Genomic DNA, 26,265 nt, shown 5'->3' on the forward strand with positions numbered 1-26,265 from the left:
TAAACTCGCCCGGAGGGTCTTTGTGCCGGGAATCTGGACAGTCTCTGTACTATTATTGTCTGGAACAAATCTCCCATATTTACATTGGTTTGTATTGAAATTTTTGCATTTAATGACAGCCCGTTTTGAAAAGAAAGATTTGTATGCAGAGGGTCAGGATAATATTTTGAGCTGTAAACCTTGACTGCATGCATGCTTTAAGCCACAGCGGCCCATGTTCGTGAGACCGATGCTCTCTAACGGCAAGATATTGTCACATTTGTAAAATAGTAACACCTGGCCAAAAATGCATAATACCATTAGTAGAAGCCAGCACAATTCCCTCACAATAGATTTGTCGACTTGATTAAGTTAAAGACAACAATCTGGGAGAAGCAAATAAACGTGTATTAAGAGAAAATGGATAATCTCTGCGACATTTTTCATTCCCTCTGAAAAAAATGGGTACTGTTAAATCACCCAGGTGTAGTTTCTAGTTTAAGGGCGAAACCCATCATGAAGTCAGGGTAACGTGCAAAATGCCTTCTCCTGTTCTCCACATCTTTAAAAAATTACTGTTTCATTATGGAATTTGGCAACGTTTTGGCTAAGGTTGGGTATGAAGACAGACTTCTTGGTGTCTGACCCCTGGCATTATCGTCGTGGTTACTGCACGAAGAGCAGCCGTGGGGACCTGCGGGGGGCCGGAAACGCCCCCCGCGTGCGCCTCCGAGCGGCGGCCCCGTCGCTTTCGCAGATTGATGAGCCGCGAGCTGCATTGCTGCGCGCCTTCCGTTACACACGTTCCGGGGCCGGCTGCCTATTTTTCTGCGTTTTCTGCTTTTCAGGTTCCGGGGCTTACGGGCAGAGTCTGCGTGACCGCGGGCTCGTCGGAGGCTGTGTGAGGAGCGGCGCTCGCTCTCGCTGCTGGAAAGAAGGACCTTTAACGGTTTTTTAAAAACTCTACATTGCTTTTGTTGGTAAGTTGTCAAATGCTTTACGGTTTCATTAATGCTGCATGAAATGGGGTCGTCGGGACGCGCAGCGCGATGTGATGCTTTGCGATGGTTTATATCTGCCAATGTCCCCGAAAGCGGCGCGCGCAGAGCTAATACGACGATGGGGGTGAAATGCGTACAGGTGCAGCTGTTCGTGTTTTTGTAAAAATGAGCGATGCCGACTTTTATTCTGAATCTGCGGCACTTTTGTTACATCTTTCGGGGAACGATAAATGCTGCTGCCCAGGTCTTGCGCATATTTAACCGGAGCGTAGGAGAGATTCATATACCTCTGGTCAGATATGCTTAGGGTCACTTATTGCCGTGTGCGGCGGGGACCCGCTCAGCCTGGTTGTGTGTCCGGCTGCTCTGGAGTTTGTAACCTTCCTGGGAACCAGTTCAGCTCCCTTACTGGTATTTACACTATCAAAATTATTTTGTTGACTTATACATATGATTTATATGAATACGTATATACGAATTTGTGTGCGTATCTGAATCAGAGTAGTTAAGTTAGGAGCAGTTTAACGGGTTAGTGAAGATGCGCGTTGAGACGCGGTGAAATCTGTCCTGGAGGAAATAGATGAGCAATCTGCTGATACACCGCAAGCAGGTAGTGTGATCTTTGGCAGGATGAACACAGCACCACACCTCGGGGTCCTTCGTAGGAAGGCTCCTCCGGCCATCCCGTACCCATGGCCGTGCGCCTTGATGCCCGTCTGCCGCGGCCGCCCGCTCTCCCCGCCCGCTCGCACTCAGCTGGGCTGCTGAATGATTTATTGCGCATAACGGGCTCTCTGTGGATTTCCAGCTCTTATGTTTAAAATCGGCGAAATCATATAAAATTTATATGTACCGGATTCACATCATGGGCGAGGGAGCTCTAGTTTGACGGCTTTTGCTTAAACTTATCTAGGCTATGAATTGGAATCGAATTATCATGCCACTACAAATGCCGCTTGTATATATCGCCTGTCTGCTGAATTTCAGTCCCTTTTATTAATGCAGAAGTATTACCGATCTTTCTAAAAACTAAAGTCCATAAAGTGGTCTATATGAATGTAGACTGCATCGCAGTATATGGGATTATACTACACAACTATACAGTTACAGGTGCAGTAAGGTCTGGCGTGTAATATTTAGTGCTAATAAATCAATATACTGTATACAGTGCTGCAAGCTGTGACGCGCTTTATTGCGATTGATTTTTGTTAGGATATCAGTACCGTTGCTCCTGATCTCCGTTCTGTTCGTGTAAAAACGGTCCGCAACAGCAGAGTAATGGGATTTCGTCCCACAGTATGGTGTTATTCTACTTTTTCATCCGTGTCTGCTGTTATCAACAGAATCTGTGTGGTGCGTTAAATGTTTTTGACAAGGTTCGGCTGTGAAGCTCATCGCTTCGTTTTGCTTGCCTTTTCACTATTGTTATTTAAGGGCTTGCAGCCACAGCCCCCTAGTAAACTGGTGTTCTTTTTGGTCCCCCCCGAGAGGCTCTGCAGCTCCCGGAGGGGTATTTTCAGAGGCTCTTTCTTATTACAAGTATGCAGTTTGTGTCTGGACCCAAACGGAATAAACTGTCAGGATTTATGCATTACCATGCGGTCTGATACAAGGCAGAGGCAAGCTGCCGCACCTCTGATTGATCTGCAGGCTTTCATGGACTCCACATTCGAAGACGTCTTTTAAATAATGAATTATGATCCCTCGAAAAAGTAGAAAACATCACCCTTTGCCTTTCAATTATTTTTTGAAACTGACAGCCTTCCCTATGATTCTGTATGCTTTGGAATATCCATAATTGAATTTAACGACCCGTTTCGTTGCCTCGGTTCCATTTCAGACCCCCAAAGTGGAGGGGAGGGGGGGGGGGGCCTTATACGTTAAATGTTGCAGTGGGATGTTCACGGGGCAGGCTGGTGCAGAGATGAGGGCTGTGCGGGACCAAGGGAGGGTGTCCCAGGTCTGATGCATGCAGAAGTGGGTGAAACCATGTTTAAATACAGCACCTCAGGGACCGTGGCAGCTTTGGCCGTGTGGCAAGTGGCTCACGCTCAACTGTTTTGTTTTTTAAATTTATTCATTTTAGAGAGAAAAGGCAGTTGAAGTTAACTGAGGGGAGGGGGCAGGTTCTGATGTGCTGGGGGCCCTGTAGCAGTCCTACATACTGCTTGACTGTGTGTAATTACATGATGTAAGGCTGGATGATGATGTCGCTCTGTCCTGACAGGAGGGAAATAACAGATTGAAGTGGTACGAGTGTTGAGGGCAGGTCTCTGTTCCTCTGTCGTCATCCAGTGAGCCTGGCCTTGGGGGGGGGCAGGTCTGTATCTAAGCCACTGTCACGCGCAGCCCTCTAGCGCCCCTCTGCCCATGCACGTCCGCGGCGATGCAGGGCGTTGCATAACGATGCACCGTGGTGTGACATCTGCTAGGGCTTGGCACTCGGGCCCTGTGCTGGCCAATCAGTGGGTGGCGTAGATCTTGCAGAGCTAGAGGGAGCGGTCACTGGAAACAGGCCCCCATCTGCCATATATGACCTATAACTCAGGCCTGGGGGTCAGCAAGGGTCGCTGGTGTTAACACGTCAGTGCAGTGTGCTGAGAATTGCATGTCTTTGTAGGGTATAGCTATCTAATGTTCAGCAGTGGAAATCCATTGCTCTATATACATTCTAAACACTGGTTTTTGGAACTGCTTCCTTGTGTTGATGGACACTGAAGAAGGGGGGGCTTCACTCCCCGGTCTTTTTACATAAGTGCTGAGAAATGGTCAGCAGATGCAGTGATGCTGAAAATATTCTTGGAGGAGCAGCAAGGAAAGACTTTATTTTCCCTCATCTTTTTAATTCGAGCCAAAGCTGACGGTCCTCAGTCTCGGAGATGAGCCCAGCTGCTCCTGACTCGGGTTACAGATGTGATTTGACCCCGGAATCCCAAACACAAATCCGTGCAGTGAACCGAATGGAAGTTGCGGCAAACATTTCACAGGCTGATTATTAAAAAATCAAAATGAAGTACCACTAATGGCAAAACATATCTCTTGGCAGTGTAGTAATTATACCGGTTTTAGAGGGTATCTGTCAGCCTTCGTCTGTTGGAATGTGCCGGATGGTGTAGGTCATTGAGAAATCACTCTCTGCCCAAACAGCAGCTGGTTCTCCCAGAGCCTTGAATTGAATTTAGTGATCAGCGGTCATTGTTGACACACCGTAGTGCACAACAACGAAATGCGTCCTCTGCATTTAACCCATATGTGACATTGTGACATAGCAGGGGGCAGCTAATTGAGCGCCCCGGGGGGCAGTGCTTGGGGGGGTGGTACCTTGCTCCTCCCTGCTTGCTGGTCAGGGATTCGAACCAGCAGTCTTTTATAAGTTCCCTTTGCTAACCATTAAGCCACCACTGCCCTGATTACCCTGATGGGTTTGTCTGTGTGTTTCAGTGGTTGGTAGCCTGTTTCTTGAGCTGTATTCCATCCGCCCTTCATTTTCATTCAGTGGCTGTCAGCTGTGGAGTTTTGCATGCCAGCCAAGCCCGGTTTGCTCCTTGGGGAATGATCCTGCTAATCTCCCCTTTGAAACTGTTGTTGAGTTCTGCCTGTTCCGGCTTCTCCCCTGATTGGCTCTTGGCTTTTACACAGTCTCTGAGCACCAAGACCCGTCTGGTGAATCCGCGTGACATTTGTGGGGTTGGGGACTGGCTGGCTCTTGTCTTTGGGAACATTTTCAAATTAACAACATTTATGAAGCATGGAGATATACTTGTTCACCAGGGTGAAGAATAAAATAGTCGGCCGGTTGGTTTTCTCTCCTCACAAATCACCATAAATGTCCCAGATGTCATTAAAGCCTGCTTTATTTTTAATTTGGGATAAGTGACCCTACCTCATCCCTGGCTAATGGCTGCTTGCCTTCTCAGTCCTATTCAGAGTCGCAGACCCTCCTGTGCAGTGTGCGGCCACCAAATATGATTACTCTTCATGTGAACATCTATGTGGCTCTAGAACGATGAAACCAAATGTCTTGGCATGCTTTAGGTCACTGCTCACAGCATGAGTGAGAACCTGAAGGTACCTTACCTAGCACCGGTTTGCCAGGACCTTTTAATGGGCTAATGTTGTTTTTAATTGGTTCTTCTGTGAGTTCATTGTGCAGGGGTGGTGGACCACCTTCTGCAGATGGCTGCAGGGTCTCGATTTACTCCTGAAAGAGTAACAACAATGTGAGAACCGCTCCACCGTGCATGACCTCTGTCCTGAGGGCCTCTTTGCGACTGCTGGTCTTTGACAAGAGGCTCAAAATTGTCGAGGCTGGATCGACTGCAGGAGACAAACAGTCTCGCCTGTTGAATTTAAGTTTTATTCCGGATTTTATATTTTCACTCTATAACCGAAGCTGGGAGACGGGCTTTCCAACCCACCCTGAGGTTCTGATCACTCACCCCATCCTTGTTTGGAGAAGGGTTTCTCCTCCATTGCCCCTCTGGTATTAGACAGCAAAGATCTCCTTTCCCTGAAGGACATTAATTGCACACGACCTTCGGTTTATGGTGCGTCCTCCTGCCAGTTGTGCGATTGGGTCCTCATTTGGTGTGCGAGCTGTATGCTAATCCTGAATGCTGAGAATGCTCATCACTTTGTAGATGCAGATCACTGTCACACCTCCAGCTCTGCTCGCTTTATTGACTTGTCGAGGCTTCAGATTGCACCACAGTTAACAAATCTCTCGTGTCGTGGTGCTCATGGCTGGGGTGAGATCCCCCTCCCCGGGTTTTTGCCAAATATGTTTGAATTCACTCAACTTTATTTAAAAATTCTATGCAGATACGAAGTTTAGATTCAGATAGCTCCTCGAATCAGTTGTGTACTGGATGCTTTACATCCCCGAGGTGGGGACAGTGCACTGGGGGCGGGAAAAACGCACCATTTTCATGAGCAATGGCATAAATAGACCATTAAGACCATCTGCTGGCTCCTAAAGGCACAAAGCTGCAGAGGCATCTGGAGTAATGTAGGTTTATCAGTGACTGTTCAGGTAAGACGTGATGTAGGATAAGAGATCGTGCTGCAGAGTTGGTAGAACACTCCGGAAAATCAGGCCTTTTTGTCCTGGGGTTTGCACTGACTGATCTGGGTAATGATTCAGAAATGCTGTCTGTTGGTCCTTTGAACTTTTATGGGCATTCGGACCTTGTTTCTGTGAATTATCAGACATGAATGTCGATGCTGTGGGTCTCGCTACACGGCGTACTGCGTTTGGGATCGCCTCGTTTTCTGTTTTTTTAAATCAGTGTTTCCCAACCTGGTCCTCAGGGACCCACAGCAGTCTATGCTTCTTTCCAGCTCCCTGCCAGACAGTCCATGTTTTTGCTCCCTGCCAGACAGTCCATGTTTTTGCTCCCTGCCAGACAGTCCATGTTTTTGCTCCCTCCCAGCTCCCTGCCAGACAGTTCATGTTTTTGCTCTGGAGCTGCGAGGGAGTAAACATTTTGTCTCTAGGCGGGTTTCCCGAGGACCACATTGGGAAATGGAGCCGTAAATCACAGATACTGTCTTGGAATATCTTCCTCTAGATGATTTTATGGGCAACATCCCCTCTTCACTTCTCCTTTATGTTGCTGTCAGTCATTTAAGATTTTTAAGTTCTCAAATTACGGGCTCAGATGGAAGGGGAAAGGTATAAATGGTGAATGGACATAGTGAGACTGGAATTCCTCCAGTGGTACACTTTGCTTTGATGGACCTCATCTGGCCTCCTCCAAGACTCCTATGGGTAGGGGGAGATGGTGCTCCTGGGCCTGGATGTAATCTCTGGCCTGGACTGCTGTGCACTCAGGCGGAGGAACGCTCTCCATTCTCCACAGGGCCAAGGGTGAAACGAGAGCAGCGGTGAATCATGCCCCGCCCTAACCATGCGAACACCAGCAGGAGCATCTGCCCCCTTTCTCAGAAAGGTGGGGGGCGGGGGGCGGGGGCAGCTTTTCTGGAAAAACACTGGGTGTGTCCCCCGGAGCTACAAGAGGCTTTGAATTCAATGTCATGCCTGGTCCTTACACAAGCCCCCACCTCCTCTGCCCCGAAAATGGAAACTGGGGGAGCATTTCGTTTGCTTTTCCCTGCTAGCAATTTTTCACAGTGGTCTCATAATTTGTTCGTTACACACCGATCTACCCCCTCAACGTGTCCATGTAATATACAGAGACCTGACCCACTTATTGAATGTTTCTAAGCCCCGAGTGGCCTAAATGCGGATATCTCGCTGTGATCTTTGGAGGTCCGTCGCATTCGGCGTCCCTGCAACCCATGGCCGCATGCTATTCCCCATCCCGTCGCATTAGCATTTAAATGAAGCAGCTCTGTTTCACGGGGTTCGGGGCTTTTGTCTATCGCTGAATGAGTCAGACTTTGTGGGGGGGTAAGAAAAAAAAGACTGGAGCCCCTTGGTGGCGGATGAGCATTTCGGTCATGGCCGAAATAAATGATGCGTCCCGGAAAGCGGGCAGGATGGAGCGCTATGAAGGCCCAGTTGTAGCCTTAGAAAGCTGCTCTGCTGGTCAGCATGTGTCGTCTCTTGTTGGCTCTCATAGCAAATGACCGGCCTCTGCTTGTCATTTCCATCGCATTTGTGGGATTTGTGGTTTGTGTAGGACCCCTTTGCAAGGTTTCCTTCAAGTCTTGTTTTCACATAGAGGCTCTCAGTTAACAGGTTGGTCAGTTGGACAGAATCGGCCGCCGAGTGGCCGTCCACCTACGGGGGCGAGCCAGCAGACTGGGAAGTCACAATCGATGGAGATGGCTTTGAAACGTGAACCGCTTCCATGTAGAGGCTGGTTTGGGTTCCAGTTGTGGTGGTTGGTGTTGAGTGGCAGGGAGGTCCGGTGTTACAGGCCCCTCTGTGGGAGTGACGCGTTGCGGCAGGCTGAGCCGAACGTGGAAGATGGCGAGTGTGGAGATGCTGAGCGTTGACACAGTGAGCGTGGAGATGCGCTAACGCTTGTTAGCATTTAATGCCTGCAGGACCTGAGTTGTTTGGTGAACTGCTGTTGTGCTTTACTTTTGAGCCAAAAAAACTAACTTTCGGCCCAGGAAGATTATAGAGTAAGAGTTTAGTTTAACTGTAAGGTTTGCTTTGGATGAAGTGATCCAAATAATGAAAGCATGAACATTTGGAATATGACTTTGTTCCTTTGTTTTCGCTTATCAAAGACAGCCTTATTGGCTTCACTAGAGGGACACAAGATGGCACAGGCATCTACAGATTGGTGAACTGGGCATCAAGCTCTAGATAGCTTGTCAGTGTTAATGTCTGCCTGGGAGACAGAATCGCGTTCTGTTTTACGTAATCATTGGTTAGCTATAGTTAGGTGACAACTGGGGCTAGTCAGCTGACTTGTGTGGCCACGCCCCTTCCTGTCTTACATAAGTCCTTTATTTCTTCAAGGCAATAAAGCAGAATCTCGACGTGTGCATTCTTCTGTCTTTGCACGCGACGTCGATGTTGGCTAACACTGGCCACGCCCCCGCCTCGCCCTCCAAGCTGCACGCCAGCTCACGGTATCACACCTTCTCGTACGAGCGCCATCCTTATGTCATTATTACTACTTAGGCTTTCGATTTATGCGGCGGGATGCGCTCGTTAGGCTCCGCGCTCATTAGGCTCCGCGCTCGTTAGGCTCCGCACCCCGACGAGGAGCCGAATCCATTAGCATTTAAATGAGGCGCCGAGGCCCTGACAGGGCAGGATCTGGCGTTCGGGGGGAGAGACGCCCGAGACCCACCGTGCCCCCCCATCCCGGCTTATCATAGAGGAAGAGAAAAGCTACAGCCCACGTTGATGGAAAGACCTGCATCTGGCTCAGGATGGGGGTCGGTCTTGGCTATGAAGGGCTAGATGTAGTAATTCTGTGTTATTTTTCTCCATTAAAAAACTTCTTTGGATTTGACATCGGCAAATGCCAGTGTGCCGTCTGAAAGATATAAAGCGATGCCTTTATCTCTCATATCTGAGGTATGTGGTGCTTCGAGAAAGGTCACATGGCCGGAGGAGCCCTCCGTGGTGTGTCTGCACTGCGACCCCTTGCCCTTCAGTTTTATGCCTGTAATAATAAACCTATGTGACCAAGTCAGTTACTTTTGTATATAGAGCGATAAGTTGGTAAATAGCATCCTACAGGCAGATGTGGGCATGATGTTTAACTAGCTGGGTGCAGAAAAGAAGAATCTTTTTGGAGGGGGCTGGGGTGCCGAAATACTTGTATATTTGTGCCGGTGAGCTTGCATGACTCAGCGCTCACAGTAATCTCTTAAAACATCAGTTCAGCATTTTCTGTGTGTTTTTATATAGCTCTTGGAAAAAAATATGTGCACTGTGCTAAAAGATCTCATAGAGAGCAGGGGAATAGATTTTATATATATATATATATATATATATATATATATATATATATATATATATATATACAGTATATAATTGTTTTTTTAAACAGTTAACAAGATCCTGCTCTGCTACTGCTTTTCTCATACTCTTATACACCTCAGTCAGAGTAACTGACCATCCTGGGAGAGGGACATACTCGCAGTAACTGACCGTCTTGGGTGCGGGACATACTCGCAGTAACTGACCGTCTTGGGAGCGGGACATACTCGCAGTAACTGACCGTCTTGCGAGCGGGACATACTCGCAGTAACTGACCGTCTTGGGAGCAGGACATACTCGCAGTAACTGACCGTCTTGGGAGCAGGACATACTCGCAGTAACTGACCTGTCTTGGGAGCAGGACATACTCACAGTAACTGACTTGTCTTGAGAGCAGGACACATAGGCCCAGACTTTTGTAAACATTAATAAGAATGTGTTCATCATTTCTCGTTTAGTTTCTCAGTTTTATTTTTCACACATTAATTATGATTCTTTGGCAACACTACCTGTGTGTACACCATGCTGAGAGAGAGAGAGAGAGAGAGACACAGAGAGAGAGAGAGAGAGAGAGAGAGAGAGTGTTTCAGCTCTGCCTCTAAACAAGCTGCTCTCTCCTTCTGTCCCCTGGGTTTATAGAGCTTCTGTTTTTTTTTCTTTTAAATTTAAATCTTTTTGATCTTTGTATGCCATCTGTAATGGGGAGCCGGATATTGATTGGCAGGGCATGGAGATGGATTTAAAAAAATCAGAAGTGTAGGTTAACGGCAGCTGGCCCTCGCTGAGATGAGATGCAGCTCGTGGCGTCTCTGGGAACCATCTCGCGCCAGCAGGCCCTTCCTCGCCCCCTCCTCCGCGGCCCCCACCGGACTGACAGGAGGCACATTTGTTATTTTCAGCCCAGAGTGACACTGCGTGCTGAAGCATGTCTTGTTAAATATTTCCCCAATAAAAAACAGGTTTCTTATTTATGTTCTATCTTCCTCCCTGATTCCTGCCTGTGTTCGTGTCTCCGGCTGAGTGATTTTCCTATGGATGTGCGTACAGGTGGACTGTCTGTTGCTCGAATGCGCATTGTCTGGGCGACTCTTCAGCACCATGGACAGGTCGCCACAGTATTTTGGAAAGGAAATTTGATATTTGATTGAGCATCTCACAGGGGGCACCATTAATGGCCACAGTTCCATGGCCATAAAGTAATTATAGAGGTCACAGGAGGACACATGGCAGAAAGAAGAACACGTCACTTACAGGGGTGTTGCATCTCCGTATGCAGCCTAGAGGGGGCGACGAGGAGTCAAAGGCTGTTTTGGGACTGTAGTGCAGTTCCTGGATTCCGTGGATGATTATACCACAGTGTGTGTGTGTGTGTGTGTATGTATAATATGTGTGTTACACATGCTTTGTACAAACTGTTTATCATCCTTTTTAGGATTTGCATGTGAAACACCTTTCTGGGATAAAGGTTCCTGCCCCACAAAATAGCTATGAACCTCGGGTGCGCTGCGTGCTGACAGGCAGTGATCCAACAGCACCGTCCCCCGTCATCGCACAACGACAGCGGGTTGTTTGAAAGGCGTTAATAAGAGGCGGAGGTAAAGTCTGGCAGCCCTGAGACGTACAGAATCCCAGAGGTAATGGCCGTCAGCGAGGCGAGCCTCAGAGTGGGTGGAGACCCCATCATCCCGCTGATGTTTGCATTTGCTACTTCGCCCTGACGCCCCAGACCACGGTCACATGGCTGAGGTAAATGCCAGCTTGGTGTGCTGTGTGTGGGAGACAGAAGAGGCTGTCAAGACGAGCTCCAGCAGTATGGGCCGTGTGTGTGTGTGTGTGTGTGTGTGTGTGTGTGTGTGTGTGTGTGTGTGTGTGTGTGTGTGTGTGTGTGTGTGTGTGTGTGTGTGTGTGTGTGTGTGTGTGTGTGTGTGTGTGTTAGAGAGAAACTGGAGGCAGTGCCTCATCACAACGGCTCCTCTGAAACCCTCACCAGCGTGTAGCTGGTGCTTCTGGCCTGGAGCAGAAGGAGGCAGATTTGAGGGATGATCCTGAGGATGTAAGATGATTTGACGGAGGGGTGGTGGGCAGGGTAGGCTGTCGGCTCGGGGGGGGGCTGGTAGCGGCCAGGCTCTTTCAGGATCATTCCAAAGCCATTCTCTGGAGCGGCTATTCCCGTATGTCCCTAAGGAGAGGGACAGAGAGCGAGTCTGCAGCGGGTGGGTGATATAGACTGGCAGAGAGAGAGAGAGAGTCTGCAGCGGGTGGGTGATGTAGACTGACGGGGAGAGAGAGATTCTGCAGCGGGCGGGTGATGTAGACTGACGGAGAGAGAGATTCTGCAGCGGGCGGGTGATGTAGACTGACGGGGGGAGAGAGAGATTCTGCAGCGGGCGGGTGATGTAGACTGACGGGGGGAGAGAGAGATTCTGCAGCGGGCGGGTGATGTAGACTGACGGGGGGAGAGAAAGATTCTGCAGCGGGCGGGTGATGTAGACTGACGGGGAGAGAGAGAGATTCTGCAGCGGGCGGGTGATGTAGACTGACGGGGGGAGAGAGAGATTCTGCAGCGGGCGGGTGATGTAGACTGGCGGGGAGAGAGAGAGATTCTGCAGCGGGCGGGTGATGTAGACTGGCGGGGAGAGAGAGAGATTCTGCAGCGGGCGGGTGATGTAGACTGACGGGGAGAGAGAGAGATTCTGCAGCGGGCGGGTGATGTAGACTGACGGGGAGAGAGAGAGATTCTGCAGCGGGCGGGTGATGTAGACTGGCGGAGAGAGAGAGAGTCTGCAGCGGGCGGGTGATGTAGACTGACGGGGGGAGAGAGAGATTCTGCAGCGGGCGGGTGATGTAGACTGACGGGGGGAGAGAGATTCTGCAGCGGGCGGGTGATGTAGACTGGCGGGGAGAGAGAGAGATTCTGCAGCGGGCGGGTGATGTAGACTGACGGGGGGAGAGAGAGATTCTGCAGCGGGCGGGTGATGTAGACTGACGGGGAGAGAGAGAGATTCTGCAGCGGGCGGGTGATGTAGACTGACGGAGAGAGAGAGAGTCTGCAGCGGGCGGGTGATGTAGACTGACGGAGAGAGAGAGAGTCTGCAGCGGACGGGTGATGTAGACTGACGGGGGGAGAGAGAGTCTGCAGCGGGCGGGTGATGTAGACTGGTGGAGACTCACAGCGGCAGCGCGGCAGTTATTTCATGTGTTTTGTGTGGTAGATGCATTCAGGCCTCTGGTGGAACGAGAAGCAGATCAGAACTCAAAGCTTGTGATTTAGGCTCAGCCCCCCTCTGGGAGTAGAGGTACACAATATAGAGCCTAGCGGGGGGAGCAGCATAGGGGGCAGCTGCTGGTCACCCCCCCCCCCTTTGTCTGCTGTCCACACAGCCCCCGTCTGACTCCCCCTCAGTCCAGTTCATCACCTTCGCTTCGGTTTAATCTAATCACCGAGCCGAATTTAATAGCTGACTTCCTAATGGATGCTCCCAGCTGACAGACCATAATCAACAGAGCACTGTCCTGAAGTGTCTCTCACGGCCTTCCTCTGAGAAGTCTTTACGGTTCGTTTGAGGCGATGCAGCTTGTGTGAGGTTAGTCACATTGCAGGGTCTCCTCGGTGTCCCTGAGCTGTCCGCCCCTCCCTGGCGGGCTCCCCGCTGGGCTCCTTCCACCTGCTCACGGCCCGTGGGACCGGGTCTCTGGCGCCATGCCTTTTGGCTCGTCCCGCATACCGGAAGTGCTGTAACACCTCGCCTGGCCTTTGTCCAAAGGCTGCTGTACTGCTGCATGACAGTGACTTTATTACGGATGACCTGCTTCCCGTACTGATACGAGGGGCGTGAAGTGTGTTCTGAAAGAGTTGCAAATGCCTCTAGTAACCCTGTGTGTTGTTTTGGGGGTGGGGGGGGGGGGTTGTTACAGTGGCGCTACATCACTCTGCCCCCCCCCCGCCGGCAGGCCTTGCACTTGTTATCTCAGATGAGCCGAGCCTTTCGGAGCTCCACTTCGCTATTATCCGTATGAAAGGGTGCAGGAAATAAACTCGGATCACATTTTCGCAAAGATAAGACGTTCGGCTTGGCTGCTGTCACGCTTCACGCCATTCAAAAGGCTTCGTCTCCTCGTCAAAGATGTTGTTTTCTTGAGTAAATTGACAAGGCTTTAGCTCCGACGACGCCGTAACCAGAGTCAGAATACCTGTAAAGTTTTGAAATCGCACACTCTCACTCACACACACACACACACACACACTGATGGTGTACCTTGGAGTAAGTTAGAGATTTCCTTTTAGATTGTTCCCCTTCTAGCACTCAGTGACCACCATTTTGGAAATGTGTTGGATGTTAGCATTTTACAGTTTTGCTGGTGAGTAGTTGGCAAGGAAATGCGTGTCCATGCACCTGGAGACAGACAGGGGGCGCTAAGCACCTCCAGCAGGACAGTATGGGACAGGCCAGTGAATTGGGAGGTGGCTGTACATGACGCCTGGCCCTGGTACCTCTGCGCTGAGCTGTGCTGCCTGTCCCCCCCTGTCTTCTGCAAGTCCTCCTTCCCTGGTGAAAGCTGCATGTTGCCGGCTGCTTGGAGGGCAGCTGCAGGCAGGGGAGTTGCACCCTGTGTCTTCCCTTCAGAAGAGTTTTAAAGGTTAAGATGCTGGTCTCAGCAGTTCGGTGATAAGATTTTGTTGTTAATAATACAAAATCTGCTTTCAGGTACAAAAAACGTCAGCTTTTGGATGTTTGGCTCTGATTTGAGTACATTCAGCTCTCGCATCAGGCTGCCACAAATGCTCCGCCTGACAGGCAGAAGTCATGCGGCGTAACCCCTCCCTGCCCCCAGCTCCACCCACCCGGCGAGCCATGCCTCCCATCGCTTCGCTGGTACGCTGAGGGCCATGATCCACCGACAGCGTCGGCAGCAGCACAGTGAGGGTCAGCCAAGCTTCTCTTTGTGTCTAACCAGTCAAATGATAAAATAAAATATTCAGCAGCCATTTACGGTTTGCTGTGGATCCCTGAATGGGGAAAAAGCCCTGGATAATCACACCTGCAAGGCCAGCCAATGTAAAAAAAAATGTATCCAAACAATTAATCTGGGAATTAATCTGTTAATTCTCAGGGCCCAAAGCCCTTCCTGTGCATGACTGTCCTCCTCTGCAGCAGGGGGCGCCATGGCATCACAGGCCCAGCTGCCGCTTCCCCCTGATCCACTTCCCACGCCTCGACTGCAGAGCAAACGCCGTCTGCTCACTGAGCTGTAGTTATGCACTGAGGATCTGTCGGCTTTCGGTCAAGATCTGGGGACTGTTCTTGAGATGGGACCTAAAATCAGACGCCCTCATCGTATCGTGCAGGTAAACAGGCGGATGAGCGTCTGTCTGATGATGCAGGAAAGACTCACGCCCCCCCCCCTCGCCCCCCCCACCGGCGAAAGTAGAGGTGTGTCATGCTTCTACGTGCATGTGCATCCCTTGGATGTCGTGCGGCACACACCTCTCCAGTCGGCCACTTCCACCCGCTGCAAGCCCTGAGCGGCTCCCCTAGTGGTCAAGGAAGAGTGTTGCGCAGACGTGTCTGTGGTGAACTGCGAACAGGCAGGGGTGCCCCTGAATCTGATATTCATTAACTGTCAGTGTGTTCAAACTGAATGATACATTAATGCCTCCTTTGATAACCCCCCCCTCCGTGAGAGAGAATGCCGTTCTGAGATCGATCGCCATCACAGCAGCAGCAGATCTTTCAGCAGGACAGAAAGGCCGGGAAGGTCAGAGGTCAGGGACAGGGGGCTTCTTTTCTCTTCACTGTTGCTGTAGAGCGGCGGCGGAGGTGTTGCTGGCGTTTTCTCCTTGTCACTCGCATGTTTTCCAGTTGAGTATTCCATAAGAGGAGAGGGCTGCAGTGTGCAGGGAGCTGGATGCCAGTGGCTCACTAAGCTGTTGTCTCTGATTGAAGCTGCTTCCTACTTTTGCACTATTAGTAGCTGCACATGTATGGGGAATTATCCACATATGGTCAAGGGTGCCACCTGAGGGCCTTTGGATTGGGAACCATTAGATCCTTAAACACTACGCCCCCTGCTGGCCACACACAGACATGAATGCGGACGGTGATTGCCAAAGGGACACAGATAACAGAGTGGATGGGCAGTCTCTGTCAGTCTTGGTGAGGCATGCTGTGTGTGCAGAGGAGCTGGAAGGGTTTGCGTGTAGATTCCCATCTGTAACACCCACAGCCTGCCTCATACACCCCCTGCCCCCCTCTGCCGGACTGACAGCTTAGCATTCATCAGCTTCTCGTCTGTATTTTAAAAGAGATCTGATATAGCTGTTATATTTTTTAGTAGCTTAATGCTAAATGTGTGTGTGTGTGGGGGGGACCGTATCACGCCAGGGTGTGTTTCCTGTCTCCACGCGTCACCATCGCTTGATCATTTGTCAATCAGGAGATCCTGCTCATATCTGTTCATCACAGAATGACTGGTTTTTGTGGGGGATGGAAAAATGAAATAGCAGTTCTTTTTATTTCTTGGAATTTGTGTGTGAATTAAAAAGCCAGGACCCCTAAAAATGAAGATGCTTTTGAAGGACCTACAGAGAAAGCGGAGGCTGACTTTGAGAAGCGAGATCTTCATGCCGCGATATCAGTTGTGCCACCTTGTTAAGTCTGAACAGCTGCTCTCTAAGACCTTCATTGTTATTTCTCTCATCCGGCTTTTTAACTTTACTAAATGTCATTCAGGAGTCGTAATTGTGATGGAGTTCTGGTTCCCCTTTTCATCATCTTTGGTCTCTGAAGTTCCTCTTGAGCACCATGTACTGGCACTGGGTGCTGGAGGGGGGAGGTGACGTTGGGGCTGTGTGGTATGGGGGGGGGGGGCCCTGGTCCACGTTGTTGTTCGAGATGCGTACTACTGTTGGTCGGGCCCAGGAGGCGGTGGCAGATAGCATTGTCTCAGCTCAGGGTCACCAAACATGTTGTCACTCCCCCCCCCCCCCCCCCAAGCACCCTGATCATGTCTGTGGTCAATGTGCTGCTTGGGGTGTTAGTGACATGTTGCCTCATGTCTGGCCAGTGGCGTCTCAGTCAGCGTAGCCCCCGGTTACACACATGGAACGATAATCACCATGCAGGTCAGAACGCCCAGCTGTTGACGCATATATGATGGAGAAAAATCCGGGATTGTCCAGCCATATCTGGTGCGGTGGGGCATGTTCGTATGTGTGAGCGGCTCCTTGTTGGGGCAGGGTCTACTGCTGACCGCTTGTTGGGGTTGATACCCCTTATTGCAGACTCATGCCTCCTCTTTGCTCTTCTGGAAGGGTTAAATTACAGAACCACGCAGCCCATTTGGTAAAACATTTGAGGAAATAATAATAATGATAAATAATAATAGATCTGCAGCCAACCTCATCTTGTAAAAAACACGGGAGTAATATTTAAAATGAAGTGGCTCCCTGGAGTCTGTGAGTTGATGAGGAAGATTGAATGGTGAGGATGTGCAGATAGAAGTGGGAACTGCTGGCTGGTCTCCTGGCTGCAGACGATAATGTGAACTGGGAGAGACGGGACCTTCGTAGAGCCTGAAAACAGGAGGGGAGACGGACGTGCTGTGCCTGCTTACCTGAATGCCATTTTATACTCGAATGGGCAGCTACTCACTCCACAGCACGGCCATCTTGTGCTAATGTGTACTGTAGAGAGAATCGAAAATAACCTTCAGGGTGGTTTGAGCAGAGCTTTTTGTTATCATGCATGTTTAAGACGCTTGCAAGTCATTCAGAAGTGAAGAGCAGCATGTTGCATGATGGCGTTATCCTCATGAACCCTCTAAAAAGCAGGAGTCCCGCGGTTACCTGGGTGGTGTGTGAGATGTACTACTGGAGAGAGGTTTCAAGAGCTGGAGGATAGGTGGTAGGTCGGGTGTGTCTTTACTTTCTGTTTTTTTATACACGTTTCCAGTCTCCCTTCTCTAAAATTCTAGCTCCAAAGAACCTTACAGAAATTTGGCACCAATAAACAATTGCAGAGTTTGGAGCTGATAAACAAGTAACATCAGAGGTAGACAAACAGAATGATGATGGTGATGATGGTGGTGATGGTAATGATGAAGATGATGGTGATGCTGATGTGGTGGAGGTGATGATGGTGGTGGAGGTGATGGCAGTGATGATGATTGTGGTGATTTGATGATGATGATGATGGTGGTGGTGGATGTGATGATGATGATGTGGTGGAGGTGATGGTAGTGATGATGGTGGTGATGATGATGGTGGTGGTGTGATGATGGTGGTGGTCATGATGATGGTAGTGATGATGATGGTGGTGGAGGTGATGGTAGTGATGATGATGGTGGTGTTGATGGTGATGATGGTGGTCATGATGATGGCGGTGGTGATGATCACCTGGCGGCATCCACCAAAAACGCATACATGTGATCCTCCCTGCCGGTTCGCCGCTGTCCCTCCAGCCAGGTCATTTCTAGCACTTCCATATTTCATATTTAATATCTCACCGCTGGAAGACTTTCTTTAAGCAAGAGCCAAAAATAGCCCTGTCCAATCAGGAGGCCAGAGCCATTGTCTTTGGGGGTCGTACTAAGCTAGCATTTACCTAACCTGCTTAGAGACCAGCGAGGGGTCGTTAACTACACCTGACAGATAGTCATGGCAGGTGCTGCTGAGAGATGGCAGCTTTTATTTATCTTCCAACATTATACTTAAAATGAATAGGTGGAAATTGATGTAGTTAAAATGATTAGCTATAAACTGCTTTAATTGCAAATGCTGCCTCCTGCGAGTGTCACCGTTCACAGTGTATCGCTGCCAGTTAGTGTGAGGGCAGTGCAGCGGAGTCGGCTCGTGTCGCTGTGCTGCCCACGCTGGCCTGTTTAGGGGGAAAGGCCTCGCAAGTGCTGGAGGCCAAGTGAATGTCACCAGACTTCGTATTTTTGGCGCCGATTCATTTTTCTTTATTCAGTACATGCTGCTGCCAGTCACATGCTGCTAAAGCCTTAATGAGCCTGCAGTTAATTGGAAGATTAAAATCCAGATGGGGTAAATCGCTCGCATTATTCTGTTGAATCAGGTGTTGTTACAGTTTTGCGCAGTGATCTGCTGCCTGCGGTTCGTTCCAGTTTGAAACTTACTGGCTATGGCAGGCATTTGTTCAGGTTCTCCTGTTATCTAACTTTTTTTACCTTGAAGTTGGAGCTCACAGGAAGATCACTCTCTCTATTAATATGTAAGAAATCAAACTAGTTTTTTTTCCATCTCTTCAGCCAGTTTTATGAGGGATCGGTCTCTGTACATCACTTTAAATAAAATGTCCCTGACGGGTCGTCCCTGGAGATGCATTATTAATTGATTTGTACCCACAGCTGTTTGGCTTCGATGTGGCCGGCAGTGATTTGCAGCCGTGATTCACCACAGCAGGCGGCAGAGGTCAGGCTTTTGGTCGGTAGCCGTGGTAACGGGCCTCCTCCAGCGACCGTCTCCGTGGCTCCCGGTGACCCTGTGAGGGCGGCGGGCGGCCGGCATGCAGGCGAGGGGGGGTGCTGAGGCTGGAGCGTCCGCCGTGACTTACGACCCGCCCCGCCCACCCTCAGATGCTGCATGAGGGACATTAGCTGGTGCCGCTGGTGACAGTTACCGGGGGCTGTTACCATGGTGAGGGGGAGCAGCACTGGAGGTCCCACCCCTCCCCAGGGCAGCCCGGGACACCGCCTGTCGTCTGTACCGTGTGGCCTGGCTCTGGTTCGCACCCATCCGCCCGTGAAGGTGCTCCTGTTAACCAGCCTGTACGACACCGTTAATATGCAGCCCCCCACTCTCAGTGTGACAGGTCAGCTTCAAACTGCTGATTTTTTCATCTGGGGAGCAGGAAGAGCATCAGTGAGAAGGTGAGCCGTGCTTATTCCTTTACCTCTAAACCGTTCGCCCCAGTGGTTAGTACAGTGTTTCTCAAACTCGTCTTCAGGGTCCCCTGGATGGTCCTTCTTCTTACAAAGCTGTGGATTGTCTAGCAGAAAGCTGGGTTAGCTTAGGCTCTTTGTGTGCTCCCCTGCATCCCCCCCCTCCGGCACAGTCCTTGCTGGATGCTCATTGGCCGGACCCGATGTGCATGTGATTAGCAGTCATAGAGGCGTCACATATGAGGGGCCCTCCGAGTCGATGTGACTGTGAAACGAAGCCTTCCGTCACAATCTCTGGGAGACGCGTTTAATTAGTCTGCGTCCGCAGGGAATTAATTACTGCTAACTGCTGTGTCCTGTGTGTTTTTTCTGCCTGGTAGAGTTTTCATGATCGCAAACAATGTTTCCATCAGGAAGATAGGAGTGTTGTATGGATCTGCCTGTCTGTGATGCTGTGATGTATAGATAGCCTTCTGTTTGCTTGTTAGCATGGATGTTTTTGTTGTTATAAAAGCTAAAAACAATGACAGTTTGATAGAGCGAAATAAACACCACCTGACAGAGTACATTCTCCCCTCTCAGCTTGGACTGCATCTCCTGGTGCAGCAGGGCACTGTTCTGCGTTTTGTGATTTATGTTTTCTTGAAGCAAAGCATTCTGGGCCGGGTGGCATTGCCGGCTTGGGGCGTGGCCTCACCTCCGAGCTGCTAAATGATGGGGGTGATCTCGCCCACGGGAACAAAGGTGGTTGCCAGGGCGACAGGAGCCAGGCAGCGTGCGGGGCAGGGCGACGGCACTCACGGGCCCCCAGTGCCTTCCTGCCCCTCCCTGGGTGGCTGCGGCAAGGCGATCGGCACGGAATATCAATGAGCACGGGGGGGAGGGGCGGGGAGTTTGTGCACATGCGGCGATGGCTGTGACAGACCGTCGTGTCACGTTCAGCGCACCGTGTCACGTTCAGCGCACCGCGTGGTCATCGCTGGCTGGAAAAACACGCACGCGAAAAACGCCAGGCAGGGAAAAGTGTCCCAGGGTTCGGGTGAGCAGGGAGAGCGAAGCAGCAGCTGCACGGGAGGTAAATGCGATTAGGTGGGACGAGGGCATCCTGAACATCATAAAGCTGCCCTTGAGTGCTGGACTGATGTGAGAGATGGAGAGGGGCAGACCTGGCCTCCGTCACCATGGGAGTAACGGCAGGAGATCAAGTGAGGTAAAGGAGAGCGAAGGAGAGGAGACGACCATACATCTGCAGGAGGGTGGAGGGGGATTTGCATGCGCATGCAGGACGTGTATTTAATTTGCTGCTGTTCCAATGTCACCCCAGCAGACTTCATTTCAGAGTCATGCAATTTTCAGTCGCCGGGGGGCTGGGGGGTGCAAGTCGCAGGTCTCCAAATCTGAATTTCCGCTTGTCTTGCCTGGCTGTCAGAGCCAGAGCCGGACCCCACGTCTCAGCCATGAAAGGACTCTTGTTTTCCTTTTGGGGGGGGGAGTGGAATCTGCTGATAAACACACCACTGTGTGGTCTTCGCTGCAGAAATCTGTTCTGAAGTCGTCTCACACACCTGCTCGCAGCATTTTATTTATCACACGTATTTAACAAAGACACCTTGCAGGCTTGTGGAATTGTTGAGGCCTTGCTACAGACAATACTCTCTTAATTTTCCTGCATTTTTTTTTTTTTTTACACTTGAGTACATTTCATGACTCTGATTTGGTATTTAATGACTCAGTCACACTTGATAAAGCAGGTCATTAGGAGCTCTGTAGGAAGAGGCTCTCTCTTGCTGAACAGGATGAAGGCCGTCGTAGGGGCAGATGCGGCGGGAAACGAGAGGCGGCTGGAGGCCTTCTGTGGCATTAACGCTGCGGTCAGACTCCAGACCAGGCAGGTCTCGCGCTAACAGCAGGGTTGCCAGTTTAGCTGTGATATCGAACCGCAAGTGAAGCGGCGTCACCGGCATGGCAGACATGGCATCCCTGTTTGACAGAATACCATGGTGATTTCACTCCTGAGATACTTCTAAATGGGCAGTACAGGGTCTGAGGAAGCAGAGAGCAGATGACAGGGGCCCACCCTGCATGGGACGTACCTCTATCACAGAGCACTCCCCAATTATGGAGGTGCCAGGTCCCCGAAATGTGTGGCTAATCAGGATGGGCTCCCCCTTCAGTCTGGCCCCTTCCAACCTTTCCCCTCTCTGATGGGGTTTTTCCTGCCTGCATCATGCTTACAGTCTGGGGTCCTTGCTGGGGGTCTGTAGCAGTGCTCCGTGATAAAGGTGCTATGTAAATAAAATTAAGGTTAAATGAAATTTTGGACTATGGATGACAACCAAAGGACTTGTAGAGAACCTGCACTGTAAAGCTTGGGGAGAAAATTGATCCCTCAGCCCCAGAGGAGTGAAGCCAGCGCCTCACCCCACAGTCTGACATAAGGGGGCATTATCCAGTGGCCGTGACCAGGCATGCGGTGACAGGCTTAGTTGGCACGGCGATACAGGCATACCTCTCTCACCATAGCAGCAGAGCTGCGCTCACACCAAGCCGGACTGCGTTCTGTCACCGAACACCGAACCTGCCCCAGAGTTCTGCCGTATTTCTTCATCATTCTTTTTTTGATTGAATGCTTTTTTTTTTTTTTATCCGATTAACTGACTATTATCTTCCCATGCTGTGTAATTTAATGAGGTTACAGTGAGATGATTCCACCGCGGTAAGCAAAGCGATCCGAGGCATGAGCAGCTCTGACTGTTTGCCGTTAGCTTGCACGTCACAGGCGGTGGACACTGGTTAATCCCGACACAGCACGCAAACGGGAGTCGGGCAAATCCGGCCAGCACCTAAGAGGAAAATTACAAGAAAGGCGAGCATGATATTTCCAGAAGACTTTGGCTGCGATTCATATATCAGACAGATATGGTCGCTCTGCATTGTATTTCACCTCAAGCTGCCAAGCTAATTAGCATTATCATTATAAGCACTGCAAACAACACTCTAACGGACCCTGCTTTGGGCTAAAATACTGTAACCCAAAGCCTTAACCGTAAATTAAACATTAATGTAATCAATAATTCGAATGCATGTAATTTTCTCCTTAACCAGAGGCAGCAGAATGCATTGTGGGATATTAGCAATGATGTCATCTCCAAAGATCAGTAAATCAGACAAGCTTCCCAGTGGCTGGCTGTCTCTTCATGCACTGAGTACTCGGCTCTCTCTTTGTTGTGCAGCACTGGCTGTGGAGCCTGTTATTGGGGAGGGGGTGCGTGCAGTGCGGCATCAAGGCTCTTACTCCAACCCTGACCCTTTTCTGGGCCTTCTTAATGACCCCTCCCAGGACTGGACCTCTCTCTCTCTCTCTCTCTCTCTCTCATGCTCTCTCTCTCTCGCTCTCTCGCTCGCTCTTTGTCTCTTCCTTCCACTCCCTCTTTCTCTGTGATATCCTCTAAACACATCAGGCTGAATAAGCCATAGCATGTGATTTGGTTCCCTTTTTTTATAAATCCTCCACCTCCTTTTCGAAGGCGAGCAGGAAAGGACTTTTATTAGTGCACATTAGATGGATTTTCAAGGATATAGGCAGTAACAAGGGAGGCTATTAAAACATTCATTAATAATCCTTCTGACATAAATTGAATATGATGCAGTAGATTGCGTGGGTTGGCCGATTCGAATTTTTATACAATCTTTGCTTTCAGAGTAGCATGGAGGGATGAAAAGTGTGGTTCTGACTTCCATAATGGAAAATGTGTCAACAGACCTCTGAACAATTCACAGGACTAAGACTTATTTTCATTTTATTAGAAGATAGTCCAGTTTCAGGGATGGTACAGTAGAATGAAATTGCTGTCAGTGCTATTGAAGAAAATTAGTTAAATAAGATGATCTTTCCTTTATGTTTTTCTCTCTACTCTAAAAACATGGTCTTCTCCAAAAAAAAAACATGCCCTTCCCATGTTCCCACCTCTGCTTGTTGCCGCATTTGAGATTATTAGCCAGATTTCTGCCGAGAAGCATCCAGTCCCGCTACCTGAGAGAGCGGCAGGTCCTGTGACGAGCTCCCCACTGGCTTCCAGCGCCACTGTCCACGCCGACACGCTTCATCCAGACGGAATAATCAGCGTTTTCAACAAAAAGGACTCGCCTCGTCTCCCAACAGCTGAGTGCACGCGTCTGGTCACGTCCAGAACGTTCCGGCTGAGGGAGTGAGGAAAGACACCGCTGCTCACAGCCGTTCCTGCCATGGAGTCGCGGGCATTTTACCGTGCCTCACATCGGCCGTGTGGGTTGGCGTGGGTATGCTGCCGCTGCCTCTCTGTGGGGAGGAATGCAGTGTTTGTGTCAGAAGGGTGGGGATTTGTCGGCCTAAGATAAACAAACAGCCGAACCGGCTGAAATTGTGTGTCTGACGCATTGATCATACCGTATCATATCTGAGTCTCTGCTGGATCTCTGCTCTGTCTCTTGTTAGCCAGGCATAGTATCATCATCTAGTAAACACTGAGATACACTGGAAGATTAGAAGTGATTTTAGGGGGTGCCAGTGGGTAACGCACCCATCTTTGGGCAGGACACAGTGCTGATGACTCTGGTACAGTGGTACAGTGAAGGGACAGCTCTGCTCTCTCCGATCTGTACCCTCTGCTCATTTAAGGGCTCGTGCGTCTCTGACCCCAGTTCCCTGGGAACTCCTGTTCAGGCCTCACCTGCCTACCAAGGTCACATGGCCTCCTGCGGCCAATATAACCGACCGAGTGAATTCCTCATACCTTAAACGGCTGATTCACGGTTGGCTGCTGCACGTTGGTGCTGATTAAAGTGAGTTAATGCAGTGACATGCAGTGCTTTGGTTCCCAGAGAACTGAGTATGCAGTAAGATGGTGCCCATTGTACAAGCGAGAGGCCCGATGCCACTCCTGCCCAGCCTGGGTGCATCCAGGGGAAGCGTTTGCTTGTATGTAGGTATGAGTTTTGGAGATAATGGTGTTGAATGGAGGCCCTTCATTTCAGTGATTCAGCACATGCATCTCCTCATTATGCAGTGGGCTGTTGCAGTGGACTGCAAAGCTTTTCTTGCCTTGTCTGCTGTTTCTGCAGGCTGTCGCCTGGTATTCGCTGTCTCCAGAAGGAGCTCCTGGCCAGCAAACGTGCTGCATAATTATAATAAATGCTCTAAAATAGCTAATTAGACAGAGATTCTCAGTTGGAGACGTTGTGACCTGTTTACTTGATCCAGCGGATCCACTCTTGATAGTTACCTTTGTTAAATCTGACTAATGGTTACACCCGGGAAAAAAAAGGACATTTACATTTTGTCATCCTGTCAGCTGGAGTGTGTTGGCATCTGTTTCTGTTGGCGTAAGTCAGGGTTAAAGTGTCCTGCACAAATAAAATTAATTCTGGACACCTTTCCTGGAGTAATTTGCGGTGTTATTAATGAGTTTTCCCCGTGGGAGGCATTTTGGGTGGGGCAGAGGTTCAAAGCACAGATCTATTCATGTACTCTGTACCTTTTGTGGAACACAGTCTTTTTTTCTCCTCCTGGAGAAGGTAAGAGGGCGACTGTTGGCCTGCTGCGCTTTTCCTGGGGACACAGTGCACCGTTTTTCATGACTCTCAGGCATACAAGTGTGGGAGAACGACTGAGTTTTATTGGATTTCTGCCTTTTAAATTGATATAATGCATCAGGCTGCTGGAGCCTAATATGTAGAGCTGCATTGGGCCGTTTGTTTCGGCGGCCTGACAGATGGGCCCCCTGCTCCTGAGCGGCTTTGTGAGGCTCTCGCACACACAGATTCTGCACCCCCCCTCCCCCCCCCAGGGCACTTACAGTACGCCGCCTTATTCTCATCTTTAGCTTTTTTTTTCCTACACTGGATCCATTCAGCATGGTATCAGTCAAAACAGGCACCATTCTCTGAGTGCTTTCGCCCCAGTCCTGTACATCACCCTCCTGTGCGTACAGGGCTGTTTGCTAAGTGTTCATCTCCATGCCAAGTACATTCAGGATTCTGACTTGTAGCTCCTACAAATAATCAATTTCCATTCATCCATCAATCCATCCATATGTAGCTGCTCATGGCAGGGTTGCAGGAGGGGTGGCGGTTATCCAAGGCAGAATAGCACAAGTGACAGTTTATTGCAAAAATTAATTTAAGTAAAAAAAAAAATAAAAAATCTCCCCATTTCTGTCACAAGTTTTTTTTATTTTTTTTTTACCTATTTTGAATAATTGAAGGTTCGACAGTGGTGGCTTAATGGTTAGGGAAGCGCACTTGTAATTGAAAGAGTTGCAGGTTCAAATCCCCAACCAGCAAGGCACCACTGAGGTTCCCTGAACAAGGTACCGCCCCCAAGCGCTGCCCCCCGGGCGCTGAATTAGCTGCCCCCCGCCATGTCACCTTGTCACATATGGGTTAAATGCAGAGGACACATTTAGTTGTTGTGTGCTGTGGCGTGTCAACAATGATAATTAATTAAAAAAGATAGATAAAAAAAAAAGATTTAATGGGCGTAAAAACCCTGTGCTTTATGTTTAAACGCTGACTTACCAGTGAAATTGTATTACTTCTCAGCTGAAGCTCATATTTAAGTTTTTTTCGCTTTATCTTAATGATTCAGCAGCACAAATGCCCTTTTTAGCCACTGACAGCAGGCATTTTGTCCTTAACCGCAGAGAGAGCAACCTCTGCCCATGTCACCACATTGCATTGTGGGTAAGGGATTGGAGGCTGTCAACAGGGTGCCGTGTCTCTGTCAATGGAGCTGAGAATCCCTTCCCTGGGAAGGAGATTGCAAGGCTGCACTCTGCTTCTTTTTCATCCTCTTCCTCTCTGCTTAAAGGCTTTTTAGGTCCCTGGTTTAGCTTAGTCTGTCATGCAGTTTCTCTTTAAGATCCTTATCTGGGGTATCTTCTTGTTTGGACGGTATTTCTGCGGAATGGTTTAATTCTCCTGTGAGTCTGT

General features: G+C 49.7%; 1 protein-coding gene across 1 annotated transcript in view; it reads left to right on the forward strand.

The window, feature by feature from the left end:
* The first annotated feature begins 801 nt into the window (after window positions 1-801).
* The window catches only part of LOC125752040 (amyloid-beta A4 precursor protein-binding family A member 2-like), a 53,931-nt gene continuing 28,467 nt past the window's right edge, over window positions 802-26,265 (forward strand). Inside the window, exon 1 of the mRNA XM_049031572.1 lies at window positions 802-959. The gene's annotated coding sequence lies outside the window, so the exon portion shown is untranslated. The remainder of the gene's footprint in view (window positions 960-26,265) is intronic.

This window comes from Brienomyrus brachyistius, chromosome 11 (genome assembly GCF_023856365.1).
Source record: "Brienomyrus brachyistius isolate T26 chromosome 11, BBRACH_0.4, whole genome shotgun sequence".
Classification (NCBI taxonomy): Eukaryota; Metazoa; Chordata; class Actinopteri; order Osteoglossiformes; family Mormyridae; genus Brienomyrus; species Brienomyrus brachyistius.